The 25,125-nt window shown below is 37.8% G+C and overlaps 1 protein-coding gene across 2 annotated transcripts in view; it reads left to right on the top strand.

Moving 5' to 3' along the window:
- Positions 1-839: 839 nt before the first annotated feature.
- Cimip6 (ciliary microtubule inner protein 6) overlaps positions 840-25,125 on the top strand; it is a 297,684-nt gene continuing 273,398 nt past the window's right edge. For both annotated transcript variants that reach the window (XM_087216388.1, XM_087216387.1), the window contains exon 1: positions 840-1,041. The gene's annotated coding sequence lies outside the window, so the exon portion shown is untranslated. The remainder of the gene's footprint in view (positions 1,042-25,125) is intronic.

The raw sequence follows: 25,125 nt of genomic DNA, 5'->3' as shown, positions 1-25,125 counted from the left end.
TTTATTATTTAAAATTTGCTTCAAAGTCATTTTTAAAGTAAAATATTCCATTCATTTGATTTTATTTGACAATGTTCAAAAATATTAAGAAACATAGTTACAATTACATGATATATGAAACCCCAAGACTAATCATCTTTTATCTCATCAACATTTTCTTTTGGGAACATTGTGTAAAGAGTTTTAGTCAATTCTACAGGAAGTAAGACATCAATAATAGTAAATGAAAAACTTAACTGCACACTTTTATTGAGCTAAAGTTTTTGCTCTACCTAGTTTCTACATCTATGAGATATGCTATTCCAACCATGAATTGAGCTCATTGATCGATTTTTTTGTCAAGAAGCCCATGTTATTATAGTATGATTTTATATGAGAATATAATACAAATTATATTCGTTGAATACTGAGTACCAGCAGCATCAGACTATATTTGTCAGCATTTAATTTTATTACTTTTTCTATTTAATACATTTAGGAATTCTGGTAACTTGTTCTCTTTCTTTTGCTTTATAATGTTGTAATTAACTTCTTTCTAAGTATAATTTTTGGTATCCCTAACAAGATATGAAACCTATTTGGGCTAAGAATTGCCGCAGGCCGAGCCTGAAGGTGGTCCTTTGCCTCCTCCCTACTCCCTTTCACCTCCATAGATTAGAGAGTCAAACTATTGTAAACCCTGGATGCCACAGCCCCAGGAGACAGTTGAACTGTGTATCCTTCCCTGTTCCCTTCCTGCACATGCCCTGATCACGAAACAATCGCGCTAGTTCTGCCTAGGCCACGTAGGCCACGTAGCACTATTTGCCCTGCCTTCTCTTCCTGTTTGCCTTCCACTATAAACAAAGAGCGCACGGTGCTCCAGGTGGCCATTAGCTCCCAACAAGCTATAGTTCTACCTGGTCCCAAACTTTAAGAATAGTTGTGGTTTCTTTGTTTTTTCTTCATCTCCCACTGCTCTCCCCAGCTTCGGACCCTATGCTGTGCAGGTCGTGGCATCTGGCACCCAACGTGGCCAGTATGAGGGACTTCAGAACTCAGGTGAGGAGACATCTTCCATTAGCATGCACAAAGTGGTTCGCTGGGTGTAAAAGATGGACAGTCAGACTTGTATGATCGACAGCTCTATCTTCAAGTGCTACACGAATTGCTAAAAGCTAAGGGGACTAAAGTCAAACTAGACCAGCTTCGCTCTTTTCTTTCTTTTGTTCAGAATACTTGTCCTTTGTTTCCAGAGCAGGGCACAGTGAATCTCGACACTTGGCATGAAGTAGGGAAACAGTTGAGAGATTGTTATACTGCCGAGGGTCCAGACAAGATTCCTATCTTTACCTTTTCTCCGTGATCGTTGGTTAATGAGTGTTTGGATGCCCATTCTGTGATCAAACATGCCATCGATGATGCAGCACAAAATATGGTGACACACCTTAAACAGATAGCTCAGGGTTATGAGAAAATGAAAGCAGCTTCTGAGCAGCTTGAGGCTAATGAGGGGGCAGTGGGGGGGAGTGAAGCCTTCGCCCTCAACAGAGGAATCCTCCTCAGAGTTTTCTGATTGCTCCTTGGAGGGCCTGGGAGACGAGGCTGACTCAGATGTACAGAATGAGTTGAGGCTTGCAGCTCTGGCTGCTCTTTCCATTTATGTGCTACTGTGAGGAAAATCTAATGTAGTTGTGCTATCTCTGGCAAGATCTAAAGTGTCCCGCTGTACTTCCTTAAAGGGTACTTTAGCTTCTCTACAGATGGTTCTCCAATGAGCTCATAATCAAGGGGAAGCCTTGGAAAGTTTCAGGCCTGGAATATACCCCATCGTAGAGGTTCTCGACCCGAATAATCCAGGACAAATGCTTAGACAACATGAGCCCATTCCTTTTAAAACTTTAAAAGAGCTAAAAATGGCAGCTGTTGCCTATGGACCCATAGCTTCTTTTAATATGAGATTGCTGGAGGTGGTAGCCACTGTGGCTGTACCCTCAGATGATTGGAAAGCCCTGACCAAGGTTTGCTTGTCCCCAGGTGAACCAGATAAAATCCAAACAACACAGCCTTTTTCTTATTTAGGAAGACCTCAACACACCCAGATTTGCACTGATCACCTTTCTACACTTAATGATTTTCAAAAGCTCCTGGGAGACATCAACTGGCTTTGACCATCATTATCTTTAATAACTGCAGTCTTGCAACCATTATTTAAAGTCCTCAAAGGTGACCCTTCACCCACCCACCTCGCCTCCTAACCCCTTTGGCTCATGAAGCCTTTCGTAAGGTGCAGAAGAGTATTCAACAAGCAGCCCTCGCTCATGTTGTTCCTGAAAAGCCTCTATGGTTGGTGACCTTGTGCACTCCACATATGCCACAGGAGCACTTTGGCAGCCTCAGGGGGTTGTACTCGCCACCTTGCTCTCTTACTTCTTATCCCTCTTCAGTGGCTGCCGTGATAGGCCATGGACAACGATGCTGTCTTTAGTTGCTGGCACAAGCCTTGTGTGCTCATTATACCTTATTCCCTACAACAATATGGCTTTGGCAATTTTCCAAAGATTGGGAGGCTTTGTAAGTCTCCTTCTCCGGACAGACTGACAATCATCTGCCTTCGGACAAGATTTTACAATTTGCAAACCTTACTCCTTTCATTTTCCCCAAGGTCGTCCAGTTGTTGCCTTTGGAAGGTGCTTTTTTCACAGATGGCTCCTCTAATAGATTTTCGGGATATCATTCCTCAAGTGGGAATAGATCTCAAGATACTGGCTTTACCTCTGCTCAGCATGCCGAATTATAGGCTGCTATTTGGGTGCTTGAAGATTTTGCTTCCGTTGCTTTTTGTTGTTGTTGCTTTTAATTTGTACTCTTATAGTGCCTATGGAGTGGGAGTAGTCCAAAAAATAAACTGCTACCCTTTCCTCCACTAACAGTGAAGTTATCTTTCAGCTTTTTCATTGTCTGAGAGACCTTGTGAGATGCCACACTTACCCTTGTTTCATCTCACACATTTGTGCACATTCGTCCCTCCCTGGGCCATTGTGTCAGGGAAAGAACACTGTTGATAATCTTGCTCCTTTGCTTCCTTAGCCTCTTCCACTTGCCCTTCAACAAGCCACCGCCTCACATTCTGTTTTTCACCAAAACGCTTCCACCCTACACAAACCGTTCCATAGTTCTTGAGAACAGGCTTGTAGCATTGTTTGCGCCTGTTCCACCTGCATGCTTCATATTCCATCACCCATCCAAGGTGTCAATGCTAGAGGTTTGAGTCCTCATGATCTCTGGCAGATGGATGTGACCCATGTGCCTGAGTTTGTTTGCCTCAGATATGTTCTTGTTTCTGTTGAAATCTACTCCTCCATGATCTTCATATCTGCTCAACCAGGCAAGGCTGCTGGACATGTTATTGATCACTGTCTTCATGCCTTTCAGGCGCTTGGTTGTCCAAAGGCTATCAAAACTGATAATGGTCCTGCTTATACTAGTGCTCCTTTTAAACACTTTTGCACAACCTTTTGCATTTCCCTCTCTACAGGTATTCCTTATACCTCAGGGTCAAGCAATCATTGAATGTGCCAATTTCACTCTTTTTTTGGTTTGGTAAATCCAGCCAAGTGGCTTTTTATTTACTTTCTTTCTTTGCTCCCATCTTCCCCCAATCCCTCGGGCCTCTGAAGTGAAATTTTCCTCTGAAGCTATGGGCTTAGACTAAGAAGGAGCCCAATGGTTTGCTTTTTTTCCCTCTTCTCTCAGGTTTTCATCTGTTAGAAAACTCAAACCCTTTAACATTTTTTTCCTGTTATCAGGGAAAGGTAGGGAGCTGGAGAGTGGAGGAGCCTAGTGCCTCCCACCACAGGGGAGGGGAAGGGGAAGCAGGCAGCCTCTGCATTCCTTGATATGTGAGCTGTAGTTAGGTAAAATCTAGACTTCTAAAGACCCTCTGAGTTCCTCATATATATTACAAGTCCCTGGGGTAGGGACAGGGGCCCTTAGGTAGGGAAAAGAAAGGATGAAGGCCTCATTGAGCTTAATTAAATTAATGGAAAATCCTTCAGTATTTATTTGCTGTTTCTACTTCATCTGAGAAATGTCTGTTCATTTCACATGCCCATTTTTGGATTGGGTCTTTAAATTTGGGGGGGTCTGATTTTTTTGAGTTCTTTATATATTCTAGATAGTAGTCCTTTGTCTGAGGAACAGCTGGTAAAAATCTTTTCCCACACTGTGGGTTGTCTCTTCACTCTGTTGGTAGTTTCTTTTGCTGTGCAAAAGCTTTTTAATAAGATGAGGTCCCAGAGGTTGATTCTTTGTAATATTTCATGTGCGGTCTGGATTTTGTTCATGAAGTCTTTGCCTACTCCTATGTCCTCAAGCATTCTACCTATTCTCTCTTCCAGCAGATTTATTTATTTTGTTTTTATTTTGTTTTATCCCATTCCCTCCCTCAAGCTCCCTTCCCTCCCTATGTACAAAAGCTTTGTTTCCATTTTTTTCCTTCTATTTTCACATTTTTTCTTGTTGCTTCCTTCCTTTCTCCCTCCCTTCTCCCTTGTTCCCCTTACCGTTTGAACACTTTCTTCCCATTTCCCAACATCCATTATACATCTCAGTCCTTATTTGCACATACAGTTTCTCATACCAGAGAAACGATATGGTATTTAAATGTATGTGTCTGATTTATTTCACTTGAGTATGATCTCAAGGTCCATCCATTTATTTATTTAATTAATTATTTTTGGTACCAGGGATCAAACTCAGGACCTTGTGCTTGTGAGGCAGGCAGTGGAACCACTGAGCTAAATCCCCAGCCCTAGGGTCCATCCATTTAGCTATAAATGTCCGAAGTTCATCCTTCATTATGGTAGAGTAGTACTCCATTGTAAAAAAACCCCCACATCTTCTTTATCCACTCATCAGTTGATGGGCATTTGGGCTGTTTCCAAGATTTAGCTATTACAGTGCTGCTATAAACATGGGCGGGCATATATTGCTGTGGTATGATGTTTTTAATTCTTTCGGGAAGATACCAAGAAGAGGTATAGCTAGGTCAAAAGGAACCTCTAGTTTTAGTTTTTTGAGAAATCTCCACCCAGATTTCTATAATGGTTGCACCAGTCTACACTCTCACCAGCAGTTCTTCCAGAAGATTTAGTGTTTACATTTTAATATGTAGATCTTTGATTCATTTCAATTTTAGATTAGTGCATGGTGAAAGATATGTGTCTGGTTTTAATCTTTGGCATGTGGAAATCCAGTTTTTTCAGCACCATTTATTGAAGAGGCTATCTTTCTTCCAGTGAAGGTGTTTGGCTCCTTTGTCAAAGATTATATGGCTAAGTATGTTTGGAGTTGTTTCTGTATCTTCTCATCTGTTCCATTGATCCTCAGGTCTGTTCTTTTGTCAGTACTATGCTGTTTTTATCACAGTAGCTTTGTAGTATAATTTTAGGTCAGGGATTGTAATAACCCTTGCCTTGCCTTTGCTGCCTAAAATTGCCTTTGGAAATTTGTAGGATCCTGTAGGAAAGGTTCCTTTGTGTCCTGGATCTTTGTTGACCTTGAGGAGCCAGGGCCAAAATATTGGCTATCCTCATAGCCCAGTTACCTTTCTAGTTTTGGTCTCCAAACTTTAGTTGTTGAACACCCAGAAGAGTAGATCAATGACATGAGTATTTCAGTAGAAGCAGTGACATTAACTATTACAATTTCATCTGGACATTAAGCACTCTTGAAATAAATTTTATCAACCATGGTTGTTTTAGTAGTTGAATCCCTCCGACCAGTAATCTTCGTGGAAGACCTCCAAAATGACACAGGGGAAAGAGATGTAACTCCCAAACCTATTAGGTATTCAGAAAGCGAGTTTGTGTTCTCTAAAATTGAAGAATGAATTCTAGGAACAATGGAGGTTAAGAGTAGGAAAAATTTATTGAGAGAAAGAAAGCTTCTGTCTAAGAGAGACAAAAAGGGGACCAGAAAGTGGGTTGCCCCACCAATCTCACTCTTAAAACTGTGGGGTCAGATTAAGAAATTAACAGAAGATGCTCAACAAATGGTAAAGGATAAGGGAGGTCCCTCAGGTTCTGGCACCTTACTCCTTGCTATGATGGCCTTGGTCTCCACTCAGGTAGGAGTTACAGATGCCAAACAGGGACTTATTTCCCTGACCCACCGTTGGCTCATGTTCTACCCTGGGAAATGCCAGCCCCTATTCCCATATTCACTAATGTATCTGCTCTATTAGGGGGAATGGCCAGATGGGCATATTTCTCCCAGCCACGCCACCTATAACTATATGGGAGTAGTGGCATCACTTCCTCTGTGTCTGGGGTCAAGTCAATTCTGCTTGCCCTTTTGGACTATAGAAAAGTCCACCATTGTGAAGAGTGAATCTGGCCTAGAAAGGGATGAAATCCTTCTTTACAAAACTTTTAATCTGGACAACATGAGTCTGTCTAATATACATCTTGTTCTACTCATCCCTGCTACAATAGACTGGCCACTGTTCCACTCAAAGGCACAGTGTCATGGGTTGACTGTTGTACCTCCCATATAAATCAGACTCATATACATTCTGTGCAATTTTTGGACCACTCTTGTGTGCTGGTAAATTACACTGGATTCTTTCCAGTTACTTCTCTTGAAATTAGTCATCATTTCAGACAGCTTGGCCTGTGGAGGCTTGCTGCATGTACTGATAAAATAATCCAATCCAAAGACCTGAGTCATGTGGAAGCTACTAGTCATTAGGGACACACTTGTGTGCAGGCATCCTATGTTTTCCTTAGTGGGCCCATTAATATTACCAACAACAGTGATGGTACTTTTTTTTTTTTTTGGTACCAGGATCAAACTCAGGACCTTGCACTTGTGAGGCAGGCAGCAGCACCACTGAGCTAGATCCCTGTCCCCTAGATCCCCTGATGGTACTTTTAATGTTACCTGTAACAACTGCAACCTTGGCAACTGTGCTACTTGTCTCAGTACACTGCCCATTATTGTGTTGTATCATCCCACTTTTGTCATGATTCCCACTAATCTTTCCGGACCCTGGTCTGATGACTGAGGGCTCCAAGTAGTAAAAGAGATAGAAAATCAATTGAGTCATCCTCGATGGATGGTAGGACTCATCATCCTGGGTATTGTGTCTCTCATCACTCTTCCTGCCTCCACCATGGTTGCCTCTGTGGCTTTGCCCAAAACCATCCAGACAACTCACTTTGTCAACCAACTGGAAAAAAATACCTCTTATGCCTTAGAAACTCAGGAGGACAGTGACTCCAAGATTCAGACACAAATTGAAGCACTTGAGGCAGCGGTTCTTAAGGTAGGAACACAAGTTAAAGCCCTTCAATTCTGTCAAGGGGTTCACTGCCACACTAAATTTAAACACATTTGTGTTATAGCTCTAAAATAAAATGAGACAACATGGCCCTGGGAGCAAGTTACTGCTCATCTCATGGGTATCTTCCACCATGCTAACTTCAGTCTGGATTTACAAAATTTACACAAACAAATTCTAGATTTTACATGCAGAGGTCCAGAGTCTTGCCCTAGATCAAGCTGTTTGAGCAGTGCTGGACCTCCTCAATGGGTTCAATCCTTTCAATATTGGCAGGCATACTGTGGTTGACATGCTTGCACTCTTAATTGTCCTGATTATACTGATTGTCTTATTTCTAGTCTGCTGCAGAACTTTCCAGCAACAACTGCTCTGCCTCACCTTGAGACAACATCGGAATTGCCTAGAGTTACAAACAAGAAAAGGGGGAGATGCCAAGGGCCAAGCCTGAAGATGGCCCTTTTCCTCCTCCCTCCTCCCTTTTTCCTCCATAGATTAGAGAGAAAATTCTGGATGGTACAGCCCCAGGAGACAGTTGAGCTGTGTATCCTTCCCTGTTCCCTTCCTGCACATGGCCTGATCACGAAACAATCAACCTAGTTCTGCCTAGGCCACATAGGCCATGTAGCACTATTTGCCCTGCCTTCTCTTCCTGTTTGCCTTCCACTATAAATAAAGACCACATGGTACTCCAGACGGCCATTAGCTCCCGATGAGCTATGGTTCCACCTGGTCCAAAACTTCAAGAATAGTTGTGGTTTGTTTCTTCTTCATCTCCCACTGCTCTCCTTGGCTTTGGACCCTACGATGTGCAGGTCAAGGCAAAGAATGAATTATCTTATAAGCCTTTATATCTTATTGAGATGCTATCCAGATTATGGTCACTTGATTGTGTTATTACTAAAAGTTTGGATATTAAGAGTTGGTGTCACTAGTGAAAACTCTGGGGCCTATTTTAGGATGTTTTGTTTTCTGACAATAGTCAAATGAAAGTAGAATAGAACCATATGTATTGGCTTGTTTTGGGACCTTCTGAATTTAGGTCAGAATAGAGAACAAAAAATTCAGTATCTGAAAACTGCTTTGCTCTTTTCTTTTTAGTTACATTTTCAGTGGTAGTTTTTAAAATCTTTACAGAATATTGTGTGCATCTGTCTACAAGTTGGTGTTCTCTTCTGTTGGCCTCATTAGCTCTTTGAGAATGTTGCTGCTGTAAGGGGGTTGGGATGCTAAGATTCCTGCCATGCACAGTATACTGCAAGACACAGGCCAAGTCTGTCAGTTTCATGAACCTCAACTGATCTCAGATTCTTAGTCTTTTGTTGTCATAACCAACTGAGAGATTATATTTTAGACATATCTCCTTTGACATTCAGTCATCTTTTATGACTGACTATAGTTTCTATATTTTTAATCCCTTGAGTGTTAGAAATGGGTCTGGCTATATGTTACAGAAAAACAATAGTAATACTGGAGGAACCAAAACAGAGGTTTGTTTTTCTCTTATGTAAGGGAAGTTCAGAGATGTGCATACTTTTTAAAATTAATTTTATTGTACATTTTAAGTATACAATATAATGACATTCATCATTGGAAATTTGCACCTTTACATAATCTCTCTTGGTTCTTCTTTTTTCCCCCTTCCCCTGCCCTCCCTTCAACCCCTCCATCCCTCCCTATTTACAAAGACTTTGTTTCCATTTTTTCATTTTCTCATATTAATTCCATTCCCTTATTGCCTTTCCCCTACCCCTCCCACTTCCACTTCCCATATTCCCCTTTTCTTCCTATTTCACATTAGCTATTATACCTTTCAGCCCTTATTTACACTTTCATTTTCTCACACTAGAGAAATTATTCAGTATTTACACATGTGTGTCCTATTTATTTCACTTAAGAGTATCTCCTCAATGTGCATCCATTTAGCTATAAATATCTCTAATTTCTCATTTTTTCTGGCTGAGTAGTACTCCATTTTATAAAAAACCCACATTTTCTTTATCCAATCTCCACTTGATGGGCAATTGGGCTGCTCCCAAGTTTTAGCTATTACAAATTTTGCTGCTATGAGGATGAGTGCACATATATCACTGTGGTATGATTCTTTTTTTTCCCCCCATTAACTTTATTGGTACATTTTAGGTATAAAATAGTTACATTCATCATTAGGATCTTGTACCATTACATGAGTCTCTTGGTTCTTATTTTTTTCCCCTTCCCTTGCCCTCCCTTCACCCCCTCCACCCTTCCCTATTTGCAAAGACCTTGGTTCCATTTTTTCCTCTTCTCATATTTTTTACTTTCCCTTTTTTCCCTTCCCCTACCCCTCCCAATTTCCCTGCTCTTTTAGGCCTTTTCTTCATGTTACACAATATCAGTTATACATTTTTAAAATTACAATATTAAGATCTGGGAGACATTACCACAGATTTGACAGAATTTAAAAGGATATAGAAAGCATATTACAAAAATCTTTTTGGAAATAAATTTGACAACTTCTAAGAAGTAACTTAGAAGACAAATTAATGAAACTAACTCTGGAGGAAATATACAATTTGAATAGCACCTATTAAAGAAAGTATATTCCTAGCTTGAAAACCTACCTATATGACAACAGCAGGCTCATATACATTTTAACTGATAAATTATATCAAACTATTAAAGCAGAAAAAAGAAGGAACACTTCTCCCCTCATTTTAGGAACTCAACATTGTGCTAATCCTAAAATTGGATAAAGATAACAGAAGAAAAAAGTATGAACATAGATAGAAATTTGTTTAACAAAACAAACTGTTAGAAGTCAGATCTGGCAGGATGTAAAAGTGGTTTTGTTATAGGGATGGCAGTGTTGGTTCAGTATTGGAAGATCCACCCCCAAAAGTCATCATTTTAAGAGAGGAAAGGAAAGAGCCATATGATCCTGTCACTAGTTGGAGAAAAAGTATTGGACTAAATTCTACAGCTGTTCATGGTATGAGCTATCAGGAGACTAGAAGTAGAACAGAAACTTCTCAACAGATTAAAGACTTGTACTCCATACTTCCAGCGAGAACGCCTTATATGAATGGAGAAGATACAATGCTTTCTCCTTAAGGTGGGGAACAAGGGCAGATATGCTTACTCTTTATCTGGCCATTAAACTTTGAAACCTAGTCCCCAACAAAATAGTCTGGCAATAAAATGACACAACTAGGATAGGATTGGCACAGCAGAAGCAAAATCTTTATATGTAGATGAAATGATCATCTACAGAGAAAATACTAAGAAATCTCTAGGAGCCCCTAGAACTTGTACTTGAATTTAGCAGGATTAGAAAACACAAGGTATATATAAAAATTCAGGTCTGTGTATACTTGCCATAAATGAAGAATTGGATATTGAAATTTAAAAGTTATGTAGGAGTACAAAGGACCTAGAAAAGTTAAAAACAAAAACAGTATTGGAAGACGTTTAGTACCTAATTTTAAGACTTCTTCTAAAGCTACAGTAATCAAGGCAGTGTTGGTGTAAGGAAAGACATATAGATCATTGGAATAAAACAGAGAATCTAGAAATAGAACCACACATATATGGTCCACTGAGTTTTGAAAGATTATTTAACATTAGCATTTTATAGAATATAAACTCAATTCAAGAGCCGAGGAAGAGATAGTGTTTTCAGCAAATGGCACTAGAACACCTGGTATCTGTATATAAAATATTAATCTCAACCCTTTTTTTCCATACATGAAAATAACTTGAAGGGATCTATGAACCTAAATAAGAAAGCCTAAAAGTATGAAACTTTAAGAAGGAATTATAAGGGAAAATATTTATGAATTCAGGGTAGGCAAGAATTACCTAGGATACAAAAACCATGATGTATAAAAGAAAAAAATTGATAAATGAGATTCCATCAAAATTTAGAACTTTAAATGACATCATTAAAATGAAAAGTAGTCCTTAAACAGACCATATTTACAATGCATATAACCTATGACCAGAATATATGAAGAATTCTTAGAGCTCATTAATAGACAACTCAATTAAAATGTAGACACAAGGAGATGATAAATAGCCAGTAAAGCACAAGGAATGGTGTGCAACTCTAGAATCAGAAAAATACTAATCAGTACAATAATAAGATTGAATTATACATTCATTAGGGAGATGAAGTTAAAAGTTTTTAAAGCCTTCTCATGGCTTTTTCTTTTTGTTGGATTCTCCCCCTTTGCATTTAATTTGTCACGCCCAATGGATTCATTCTGCTGGGTTTCCTGGGGTTGTGATCCTCATTATCTTTTCCTAGGGTATTGTCTAAAATTTTTTGGAGTGCCAGTTTGGTATTCATGAAGTTCCTGAGGTGCTCTTTATCATGAAAGTATCTTATTTCTCCATCAATTTTGAAAGATAGTTTTACAGGGTACATCAATCTGGGTTGGAGGTTGTTTTCCTTTAGGGCTTGAAATACATCACTCCAAGCTCTTCTTGCCTTGAGGGTTTGCATTGAGAAGTCTGCTGTGATTCTGATGGGTTTTCCTTTGTATGTGATTTGTTTCTTTTCTCTCACCGCTTGTAGAATTTTGTTCTTCTGTTGGATTTCTGGAATCCTAACTATTATATGCCTATGTGTAGAATATTTTTGATTAAGGCTAGCTGGAGTCCTATATGCCTCACTTATGTGTATGTCAAGTTCTTTTCCCCCCCTTGGGAAGTTTTCTGCCATCACTTCTGTGAACATATTTTTTATGTCATCTGCACTCTCTCCTCTTTCTTCATTGACTTCAGTCTTATGTTATTCTTCTTTGCCTCCTCTAGCAGCTGCTGGATTGACTTCTCGTGTTCCCTTACAATTTTAAAGCAATTTTTCTTTTCCTCCTCACTAGTTGCAATCTTATCTTCTATATGTGAAATTCTATCCTCACATTGGTTCATTCTGCTGCGCAGACTTTTGATGGAGTTTTTAATCTCTTGGAAATCTGTTTGTATCTGTTTTATGAATTCCATTTGTTTCCTATGTTGGGATTCCATCATGTTCCTCAGATCCTCTATTTTTTTTATCTGTGTCCTCTCTAGATTTATTAATCATGTCTTGCACCATGAGCAAAATCTTTGCTGTTATCTGAGTAATTATTTCTGATTTCATTTTTCCCAGATCCTCTTTTGTTGCCAGTTCAGAGAGTCCAGGAGGTTGAGTATCAGATTGTTCCATCTCATTTCCCTTTGGGGTTTCTGTAGGTGATCCAGAAGTCTGTTTTTGAGGCTTGTTTATGTGTCTTCTCATTTCCATGGGGGGGGGTTGCTTCTTGCGCCCTCGTGGCTCACCTTCTCTGCCCTAGGAGCTTGGGATGGCAGCAGGGGAGCTTCCTTCCAGGTTCTGGGACTGGCTGAGCTTCTCTGCCCTGGGAGCTCGGGATGGAGGCAGGGAGCTTCCTTCCGGGCTGTGGTATGATTCTTTTAATTCTTTGGGGAAGATCCCTAGCAAGGGAATAGCTGGGTCAAATGGGACTTCCAGTCCTAGTTCTTTGAGGTACAGAGATGTGCATATTGTTAAAAATGTGTATGTAGTGCAAGTCCAGAGATGTGTATGTAGTTCATGTAGTGTATGGCCATTTCCTGGTCACAAGGATCCCATACTCTCTCCTCCAGGTCACTTCATAGTTGCAATATGGCTTCCATAGCTCCAGCTGTGATATCCATGGCCTAGACCATGAGAAGAAGGGGTAAAGGCAAGGGGCATGCACACTGACTGGGCCAACTCCCTTGAAAGCATATCCATTTGCCAACTGCCTTGAAGTATATCCATTGATATACTTCATTAGTTACAAGAGAGGATGGCAAATGATTTTTTTGGAGGGGAGCCTGGAACTCATGGCAATCTTCCTACCTTATCCTCCCAAGTGCTGGGATTACAAATGTGCACCACTGCACCCAGCTCAATGATTTCTTTTAGCTGAGCACCTTGTCATATTAATTAAAATTGCATTGTCTCATTGCTAAGGTCACAGGGCTAACTGTGTTTTATGTGGGCATCTGCAAACTTGTGCTATGCTTTGATATTTATGAGGTGTGATCACAAAATATAGTGAATGTTTAAATTTTTTTAATAAATTATTACAGTAAAAGACACATTGGCCTTGAAATATTCCCCTTCACTTCAAAAGCACTTATCTCGTCATTCTTGTCACTTTTTGAAGCAATTCTGGAAGTGTTCTTTCATGAATATCTTTAGTAGCATTGTCATCGCTGCCTTGATGTCCTGAATCAGTTCAAAACATTTACCTTTCATGATCGTTTTTACTTTGAGGAAGAACCAGAAGTAACACAGTGCCATATCTGATGAATAAGGTGGAAAAAGACACATTGTAATATTTTTATGACTCTATCTTTCCATTAGATGGCACTCAGCAGCAATAGTCACCATATTTTTGATCAGCCTTCATAAAGATAGTTATACAAGAGGACTTCTGTTTCAGAAAGTGGCAAGAAAAATGAGATAAGTGTGTGTGAAGCAAAAGGCTGTGTTTTCATGGCAATGAGTCTTTTACTGTAACACATTTTTCTTATTTAAACACATGGAACATATGAAAATCAATAAATGTAATAAAATCAATGTAATATTACATTTATTGATTTATTGACAAAAATCATATAATTACTTCAATAGATGAAGAAAAAGACTGACAAAATCCAACATGCATTCATTATAAAAACTGAAGAAAATAGGTATAAAAGGACCTTATCTCAATTAATAAAGGTCATTTATAACAAACCTATTGCTAACCTCATATTAAATGGGGGAAAACCGAAAACTTTCCCTCTGAAATCAGGAACATGAGAAGGATGTCTACTACCATCACTCCTATTCAACACAGTACTGGAAACATTAGCTAGAGCAATTGGTGGGGGGAAAGGGGGATATGTTTAAGTAAGAAAGAAAGAAAAGTCAAATTATCATTTGGAGATGATACGATCCTCTATATAGAAGATGCTTAGAATTAATAACCAAATTCAGTAATGTGGAAGGATATAAAACAAACACACAAAAATCAGTATTGTTCCTGTACACTTATAATGAACCCACTGAGAAAGAAATTAGGGAGTAAATACTATTCATGACAGAACCAAGAAAAAGTAAATAGTTGGGAGCTACATAATAAGGAGTGAAAGGCCTCTCCAGTGAAAACTATAGTGCTCTGAAAAAGAAAATTGAAGATGACCTCAGAAAATGGAAAGATATCCTGTGTTCATGAGTAAGCAGAACCAATATAGTCAAAATGGCCATACTTCCAAAATTGATATACAGATTTAATGCAATCTCAATCAAAATTCCAACAGCATTCTTCACAGAACTGGAGAAAACAGTCCTAAAATTCATATGGAACCAGAAGAGACCCAGAATAGCAAAAGCAGTCTTGAAGAATAAAGAGCAAAGTGGAAGACATCATAATCCCAGACTTGAAGTTGTATTACAAAGCTACGGTGATAAAAATAGCATGGTACTGAAATAAAAACAGACATGAAGATCAATGGAACAGAATAGAGGATGAAGAAACAATTCCGAGTGCATTCAACTATATAGTCTTCGATAAAGGGGCCAAAAACACACTGGAGGAAAGACAACCTTGTTAATAAATGGAGTTGGGAAAATTGGTTATCCACATGCAGAAAATTGAATCTATACCCATTATACCCATATTCCTCACTATGTACTAAACTAAAATAAAAATGAGTCAAAGAGCTGAACGTTAAATCAATAACACTTAACCTGGTGGAAGACAAGATGGGTAAAACTTTCTGAATACAAACTCAGTTGCACAGAAAATGGTTCTGATAATCAACAAATTAAAAAGCTTCTGTACCTCAAAAACAACCAATACAGAGAAAAGACAACCTACAGCATGGGAAAAATTGTTGCCAGCTGTTCCTCAGACAGCTAGAATATAGAAAGAATGCAACAAAATTAGATCCCCCAAAATAAAAGACCCAATCAAATTCTATCTTAAATGAATAGACATTTCACAGAAGTACAAATAGCTAATAAATATATAAAGAAATGCTTAACATTGATGGTCATTTGGGAAATGCAAATTAAAGCAAAACTGAGATTCTATCTTACTCCAAAATGAATGGCTATCATTAAAAAAAAATCAAATAACAAATTCTGGAGAAGTTGGGCGGGGGAGACCCTTCTACCCTGTTGGTGGGAATGTAAACTATTACAACCACTATGAAAATCAGTACGGAGATTCTCCCAAAAAATGGAACTAGAAATTCCATTTGACCTAGCTATTCCCTTTCTAGAGTCTTCTTGAAACAATTAAAGACATCATATTACAGATATACATGCATACCCATATTTATAGCAGCACAACTCATAATAGCTTAATCTTGGAAGCAGCCCATATGTGCATCAACAGATGAGTGGATAAAAAAATGTGGTATTTACACACCATGGAGTACTACTCTGCCATAAAGAATAGACTAGAGTCAATTTGTGGGAAAATAGATGCACCTTCAGACCATAATGTTAAGTGAAATAAATCAGACACACGAGCATAAATATCACATTGTTTCTCTTCTATGGGCAACCCAGAATAAAAATAAAGAGCAAAATAAAAGATAGGTAAGAGGAAGTAGAGACATTGTTCTCAGTGGGGAAGAGGGTGAAGAGATGGAGAGAGGGGAGATGGAGGGAAGGGATAAGGTTCTCAGCTGGAAAGGGATAAGGGATTGAAAAAAAGGAATTGGGATGTGTTATGTACCATGTACAAGGTACCAACTCTGCACAAGGAATGTACACATTATGAACTACACACATGTACTAATAAACTAAATAGTAAAAGAAAGGTTATTTATAAACAAAAAAATTAAAAAACAACACACTATATGTTTTGATCACTCCCATAGCCTGTTCAGATTTGTCCTTTTCTTCTCCAGTGAACCATGGAGGTATACTTTATATAGTTCCATTTCTGTGATCAATATAAACACATTTAGCCAAGTCTTAATTTTCTTCTTCTTGTGTGATCAATTCTTTAAAAGTTTTTAAAGTTTGATGAGTTACATTAAATATTTATGATGCTCCTGTCATAATTGGGATATTTTGCTATGCAGTTTCTCAACCTCAGTGCTGTTGACTTTTAGGGTTGTACAGTTGCTTTTTGTGGAGGCTATCTTGGATACTCTGGAATGTTTAATAGCTTCTCTCCCACCCTCTAGATGCCATTAGCAACTTCTGGTGTGGCCACCAAAATTGTTTCCACACATTGTCAACATATGTACAAGGGGACAAAATCACTCCCAGTTGAGAATCACTGTGCAAGAGGGGAACCCAGTATTGATTTACATTGTTTGTCATTTCCTCATACCACTGTAGATTGTTACTAAGTGTTACTTGCTGTTGGTATTATGAGCAGAGTAATATTGGTTGGATGTACTGTGTGCCAGACGCCATGGTGAGAACTTTATATGTGCTACCTGATTTAATTCTCATTATTCAACTGTATTAATAGAAGGAACTAATGATACTAGATAGTATTATCACCCTCATTTTAAAGATGAAGAAAGCGAGACTTACAGGCCTGAGAGAAAAGCCCGAGACACAGTCTTAGGAATGGGTTGTAGTTTGGGAGGTGATCCCAGGAAGCAGAGTGCTGGGGGAGAATTGAACAGGAAAGAAAAACCAGCACAGGTATGTTGTTGATTAGAAGCTGATTACTACAAAGGTTCCAAGGCATCTCTGAGGAATCATGAAAAATGCATCTCAGAATGATTTCCCTCTTCCGCTTGATAGGTCAGGAGGAACCCAGGGAAGTTACCTACAACTCCCATCCCCTAAAGATACCCCCAGAGCACTAACCTCCCCCTTGACCTTTACTGATAAAAGTGGTGAGCCAAACACACACAGATTCAGCTTCTAAGGCACTTAGTTCTGGGGCTGGGGTGAGACAATAAATTAATATGCCACATAGTATCAGATAGCAATGAGAGCTCTGAAAAGGGTGTGTGCAGCAGTGCTTTAGATGAGGTGGCTAAGGAAGTCATCTCAAGGGGCAACCTGCCAACTGAGATCCAAGTGGCAACAAGGAGCCAGCCATCCAAAGATCTGGTACAAAAGCATTCCAGTCAGAGGGGCTAGCAGGGCAAAGGCCCTGTGGGAGGAACACATTTCTTTGAGGAACAGTTAGAAAGCTGGTTGAGAAAAAGGGGAGTTATAGTAGGAGTTATGGTTGGCAGGTCAGATGGAAGCCTTGGTAAGAAGTTTAGATTTTATCCTGGGGTTCTGCTGCTTATTCACTGGGAGTTTTAAGCAGGGTTCAAGTGATCTGTTTATGATTTCCAAAGAGTGCTCTGACTGCTATGGAGAAAGTAAGGGGCCTAAGAGAAAAGGAAGCCAAGAAACCAGTTAAGAAGCAGTTATCATTGGTTTTGGCAGGGCCAGCCACATATTTTTTGAGGCCCAGTGAAAAATGAAAATGTGGGGTCTCTTATTCAGAAAGCAGGAAAAAAGGTGCCATTAAAGGTACTAAAATTAAAGCTTTTGTTTTGTTTCTATAATCTTCTCATTAACTTGTCCTGGTTTTGTTTTGATTTGCTAATTGTCATTCTAAGTAAGGATAATTAAAGTTTAAAATTACTAGCGTGACTTTTATAATTCATCTGCATATCGTACAGTGCTAGTTTTAAATGTAAATATATGAACATAAAATTTTTGTAAGTATCCTTTTCCTGCTCCTTAAGGCCTATAATACTTAGTCTTTATACTTCACCATAATATGTTGAGTATGTCTTTTTTTTTTTTTATTGTTATTGCCAGTCATTTAGTCAGCTCCTCTGAGTGGAAAACTCAATTTTTTTTTTTAAGTCAGAATTTTGCTATTTGATCATTGCTTCTATTCTGTTAAATCCTCTTATTTGCATATTGGATCTGTCCTCCATGCTGCTTATATTTTCATCAGTGACTTCCATTTCTTTTTAATTTTTGTTTTGTAATATAATAGTTTCTTTACTTCATCTTCCAGTTTACTAGTTGTTACAGTTTGGGTCTAGATGTCCCCCCAGAGCCTCATGCAGTCATAGGTGGCTTTTTCAGAGGTGGTTAAATCTAGAGTGTATGATGCTAGGATTAAGGATGTGTGATTACTAGACCAGTACACTGATTAGTTTGGCACTGCCCTAATACTGGTAATCTAGATAAGATAACAGGGACAGAAAGACACTGTTAAGATTTCCTTGTTGCTTTTGCGACCATGTGGGTGCCATGAACTGTTTCTCCTCTGCGACAACCCTCTGCCATGTGTCACTCTGCCTTGGAGCCAGCTGATTGTGGACTGAAACCTCTACAAACTGAGCTAAATAAACCTTTCCCCCTTTAACTTTGGATGTTGGATATTTTGTCTCAGCAATGAGAGAAAAGTAACTAAGACACTAGTTTTCAATACTAGCTATTCATTTAACTTCCTCTATGGGAACTAAAACTCTAAATTTCATATTTCTTTTAGTTACCCCTCCCCCATGGTTGTAGCTATTGTGTATTGCAGCCCTTTAAAGGTTCTTACTGCATTTTAATAGTTTCATCCTTTAATTTGGTCTCGGTAGAAGCTCTCCATTCTGTTCATTCTGATTTTCCTACCATGAACTGCTAAGTCACTTCTGTGCCTGTGAGGTTTCTTCGCTTTCTTAAGTCCTGGAGTATGTACTCTCAAGCATTTCTGCAGGTATGGTAAGAAAAGTTTGATGGGCTATGGAGAAGACTGTAAAATACCTGTGGGAGTTGAGCCAAAAAAAAAAATGCACCTGGAGAGGCCATTTTGATCACAGGCAAGATGAACAACAAGAGAAATCCAGTCAGAATGAAAGAGATAATCCCCAGATAGAAGCAGGTAGGCCATCTGTGAGCAAGAGAAGGCACAGTTCCTGACAGGGAGGGCTATTGCTTTCTGTTACTATCCTTGCTTTCTCACAAAATTGTTGCATGTCCTCTTATGATACCAGTTATATCTCCTCTTCTCACCTATTTCTATCAAACACCCACTGTCCATTCCTTTCTTCAACTAGCTTGAGTTGATTTCTCTTCCCAGATCAGGCAACCATCACACCATGATTTCTGAGGGTTGCTTTCAACTCCTCCACAAGGACTCAGGTGCTGGGGACCACTGAATTCACCTTAAGCTGGACATTTCTATTGGGAGAAAATACAGCTGTTGTGCTGTTTTAAAGTAAGCTTGACTTTTGAGAGAGCATGCATGACCTTCTTGTACAGTAGCATCTTGGTTCACAATTCTGGAAAAGATAGCCACATTCATGTTTGTGTAAGAAAGATGGCTGTGGTCATGTTTGTCCCCCCATGCAGAGTTCTCAAACAAAAACAAACTTCTGCCAGACACTTGTTTGCGAACCAAATTGTTTGTGAACCAAGGTACCACTGTACCTGAAACTTCCCAAATTTTTAAACTCCTCTGGCCTTGAAGGCATTTGAGTTTTTAGTTTGGAAATTTATATTACAATGTCACTGTAATTTACTTATTTGCAAATAGTTTTCTTAAATATTCGTTATGAATGACATTTGAATTAGAGGCAGGTACCGTAAAATGCAATTTAAATGGTATTTACTGTTATTTCTGACTATCCTTAGGAAACTAATTTGAATTATTTTTCTATCCAAATAAATTTTTTTCAAGTCTTATGATGTTTCTGGTGGTTTTTTTTTTTTTTTTGGTCCTGGGGATCAAACTTGGGACCTTGCGCTTGCGCGGCAGGCAGTGGAACCACTGAGCTAAATGCCCAGCCCTATGATGTTTCTAAAATGCTTCTATCCAAATCATGTTTTCTATGTTTTTGTTTAATAGATTGCCTGCCACTTTGATAAAGATATTATTAATAAATTATATTTCTATTATATTTTGTTCAAAACTAATAAACTAAAAAATACCTTGAGAACTAGATAATTTTTCCTCTATGATTTGACAGACTTGAAACTCAGTTTTCACAAATGACTGCCTTTATTTATACTAAGTGCCTATCAGCATTTTATGAACTCTCCATGGCACTGATGTGTCCTTCTTTTCCTGAAACAGGTGTGCCAAACCATTTTCATTTTAGTTCAGTTTAATTCTCTTTGTGATGTTTTCTATAATTGGAGAGTATAAAATAAACTTAACATGCTCTAAGATGTAATTTAAAAATGCAAACTAAATGTTCCCTGTAGAGGGTGCAATCTGTTTTAAACTCAATATGTGTAATGAAAGCTATAAAAAAAATATAAGGAACATTCATAGGCTTCTTTAAGTGATTTGAAAACTTTGTAGATTTGATGGTAGCCATTTTTCTCAAGTTATAAAATGTATACAATGTTAGGGTAAATGTAATAAATTTAATTTTGTTGTGATTTTGGACATTGTATTTGTCAGGGTTCTCCAGAAAAGCAAAAATGTGTGTGTGTGTAGATGTGTGTGTATACATACATCTATATGTATATTTGAAGTTGTAATTTTATACATACACATTACACATACATGTGTGTATATATATGAAAAGAAAGATATTTTAATTAAACAGTGTGCAATTGTGGGAGTTGGCAAGTTGAAGGTTATAGGAAAGGCTAGAAGCCTAGAAATTCAGATAAACATTGATGTTGTGGTCTTGAATTATTTGAAGGCTGGAAATTCAGGCGCAATTTCTGTTGTGATCCGGAGGCAGAATTCCCTTTTCTCTCAGAAACCTGTCTCTGCTGTTTAAATGATTAGACAAGATCTCCTAACATTATGGAGGCTAACTTGCTTTACTTGATGTCAACTGATTATAAATGTTAATTATTCCTAGAATGCCTTTGCAGCAACATCTAGAGCTTGACTAACAATTGAGCACCTTTGTCTAGCTAAGAGGACATATAAAATTTATCCCCCTCCCCCCTCTACAGGGGATCGAACTCAGGACCTTGTACTTGCCAGGCAGGTGTGGCACCACTAAGCTACATCCCTGGCCCATCACAGGCATCTTGTATACCTTTTTTTGTCAATGTAACCAAGGACCAAGTTAAAATTAATGGTAGCTGGGTTTTTGGTAACTTGGATTCAATGGTACAACTCTGCAGTAATGAAGATGCCAATTTATACCTTAGTATAAACTAGTACATGTATATTATATCACATGAAACATATAAACCATGAATCGTAGTTCTTATCAGTTTCGATTTTTTCATAATATTTTCTTGTATTAGTCTTGTATAATGGTATTGTTCTAGATTGTTCTTTGAAACAGCTTTCAATTACTGTGTGCACATTCAATATTGGGCAAGTCAAATACATACTTAGAATAGTTGCCAAAATGTGGGTTAAAGAGAGACTAATAAGCTGGCTGTATTGTACGATTTCTGCAATCCTAAAATTGTTATGACAGAGAATGTTCCAGGACCTCACACAGATCCACAAAGTCTATCTTCTGGGTTATGTTCCTCATGTGGTTTGTTTGCCTCTAGCTCAAGGAGATGTCAAGCTTACTTTTCCTGTGACCTAGGGCTCAGTTTGAGATCCTTTATTTGTACTCACTCTCTAATTTTTTTCTTCTCTCCAAGTTTTGGTTCACATTCTAAAAAATTCCTTTTAGCTACCTTTCCTTCTGTAGTTGGAATGAAGTCCACCTCTACCCTTCTGCTTTTCTCTTCTTTTTCTCTCTGGTTTATTCAATTCTGATCCTTTTAATAACATACTATCCTAAATATTGTATTTCTTATTTTCACTTTGTTTTTATGTATACTTTTCTATGCTTTTAAAATCCTTAGAATGATGAATGCAAGTTGTGTGTGTGTGTGTATGTGTGTGTGTGTGTGTTTATTGTTGGAGTTTGATCTCTACATGACTTTCCATCATGTGATCCCATGGTTGGGCAGGAAATTAGTTTTGGTCCAGAATAGCAGGAAGCAATGGATATGATTTTCTTAGTTCCAAATACTCTTTGCTGCAGATAAACAAATTGAAATAGTGGCTTTATGATTGATTTAAGTCCTTAGCTTGCTGATAATAAATTATGTTTAAACTTTGGAAGAAAAGTGAGGAGTTTTTTCCAGAACAAAAGATAAATCCCATCTATATAAAAAGAAAAATTTTATTTGCATATAGTACTGAGTGACATTCTGTGTCATAAATCAAATTTTATGGGATTAGTCACTTGTCAAATTGTGCTCTTGCACCCTATTCTTTGAATGTGTGTATATATACATATATATGCATATGTATCCAGTGAAGCAATTCCTTATAAAATTCTCATCAGCTTTTACTTTGATTTCTTTTTTTATTAAAAAAAAGTACTAAGGAAATTATTTAAAAAACAAGTTTTGGCTTTTACTTTTTTTTTTTTTTGGCAAGCTCAGCTTTTTCAAACTGTTTATTTTTGCAGATGTATTTCATCAGCTCTTGAGAATGAAGCTAGGAATGTTTGCTGGCTTCTAGGTTAGTACCACCCAGAAACTGAAAAGAAAATAGATTTTTAAAAAATATGATGTGGGGGGGTAGAGAATCTTTTCATTTTTATGAAAGATTAGATTTTTAAAAATATTTAAGTAATACGTTTTTAATATTTAAGAAATACTTAACTATGTTAAGCAAAGTAATACAGTTTTTCAATGCACACCTTATTTTAATTCCAGTTTGGCTTCGTGATTCTTGTTTTGGGTTGATGTATTCATTGTTGTATAGTTTGTAATTTTTATGGAAAGAGGATAAAGGTTGTTCATGTTTTGTTTTCCTCAGCAAATTGAGCATTCAGTTCATACTACCTTAGAATTGTTTCTTATCATTCAGAGAGCCTCCTTGGGAGATTAGTCTCCAAAGATATTGATTTTTTTTTTTTTGGTACTGGGGATCAAACTAAATCCCCGGAAGATACTGATTTTTAATAATCAGACTATGACTCTTTCATCAGTCAATAAGTACACTTATTACAGAATATTTCTTATGTAGTTAAAATAATACTAAGACATCGGAACCAGACCAAAGTAACGTAAATTGAGAAAATAACCTGGCAGTGTTCATTCCTTCATTTGGCAAATACTTAGGTGGCATGATAAAAAAAAATACACTGAGGCCCATGGATTTAGCTCAGTGGTTTTGCTGCCTGCAGCGCAAGTGCAAGAACCCAAGTTTGATCCCCGCTACCAAAAAAAAATACAGTGAATATTTACATTATTATTACTACTACCACCACTACCACTACTACAAAAAGCACATTGCTATTAATCCCTCTCACTTCAATAAACTTATCCCATCATTCTTGCCAGAACCCATTCTGGAAGTCCTCTTTGGTGTCTTTAGTTGTGGCTGCCTTCATGTCTTGAATTGATTAAAAACATTTACCTTTTGTGGTCATTTTGATTTGGGGGAAGAGCCAGAAATCTCACAGTGCTAGATCCAGGGAGTAAAGTGGACAAAGATACAACTTGATGTTTTTACCAGTCTGTTTTTTTCATTGGATGGCACTCAGCAGCAGCACTCACTATTTTTTTAAATCACACTTCTTAAGGGCATTTACAAAAGAGGACTTCCAGAACTACCTTCTAAAGTGGCAAGAAGATAGGATATATTTGAAATGAAGGGGAGTATTTTGAGGCGGATTAATGGCAATATGTCTTTTATGGTAATACATTTTTAAAATTTAAACGGGTTACCATATAACTGATCACCTCTTGTATATTAAACCTTATAATTATGACAGGTATAGATGCTGACCTGTCTCTTCAGAAACTAACAGTTTAGTTTGAGACAAAAATGAAAGCAATTCGGCATAATAATGGTTACAAAAAGGACTCCTTTTTCTAATTGTGCCCTCCATTTCTGGCCATCTCCACCCTATACCTGCTACTTTGAGTTTTGAAGTTGGGGAATAAAGCAAAAGCAAGGAGGCAGAAAAACTTACTTTGGAATAAAAAACAAAATTTAAGCCAACAGAGAACCAGGCTCATTTTCTCTTAAATCCTTGATAAAATTAATTTATTTCTTATAGTAGGCTTCCCTAAATTGAGGAATGTGTTCTATACTCTTGAAGAAAGATAAAATTCCTATGGACTTCCGGGGTTGGATGAAATTATTTTTATCATATTACTTATATTGCTTGCTATTACTCACTGTGCACAAATGTAAAACTTGATATAATTTTATGCTTATAACTCAATAAGATAAACCAAAACATTTTAAAATTAAATATAAATAGAACTACAAAATCGTAACAATTCAAATGAACAGCACTATAAAAATTGATTGAATGGGATGAGCATTTTGGTGAAGCAATTGTTGATTTGGGGGTTATCTTAGGAAGATGTCACTATAAGTCTAGTTCTCTGGGTTGTATGTTTCTATGTTTAGATTTTGACTTAAAAATATCTCAGAATGCCTGTTTGCATAATATGTCATTCCAAATAATAGTACTGCTTTTAAGTTTCTGATTGGAAGTTAGACTAATCAGACTTAATCTTTAACAAAATTCTGCTAATGGGCAGTCATGGAATAGCACATTAACTTGTATCACTTGGTAATTCTCTAAAACTTCATCACTTAAAGGTAACTTTAGCCTAATTGACAGCTTCATTAAATAGATGTCATTAAACAAATTCAATTGCTGCTATGATCAGGAATTTAAAAATTATTTTTTGCATACTTACAACCATGTTCATTTTCAATAAACTGTTACAACTTGGTGGCGACAAAGATGATACTGGTCTCTCCAATTTCTTTGCTCACTTGGACCAGAGGATCTTTCAGTCATACCGCTTTACATGATGTCAATTGACATAAACTCAATTGTACAAACTTCTCCACAAACATCTTATG

This window comes from Heterocephalus glaber, unplaced genomic scaffold (assembly GCF_053883595.1).
Source record: "Heterocephalus glaber isolate CG9 unplaced genomic scaffold, H.glaber_assembly_v1.0 deba00001457, whole genome shotgun sequence".
Classification (NCBI taxonomy): domain Eukaryota; kingdom Metazoa; phylum Chordata; class Mammalia; order Rodentia; family Bathyergidae; genus Heterocephalus; species Heterocephalus glaber.
This window is presented reverse-complemented; position numbering and strand designations above follow the sequence as displayed.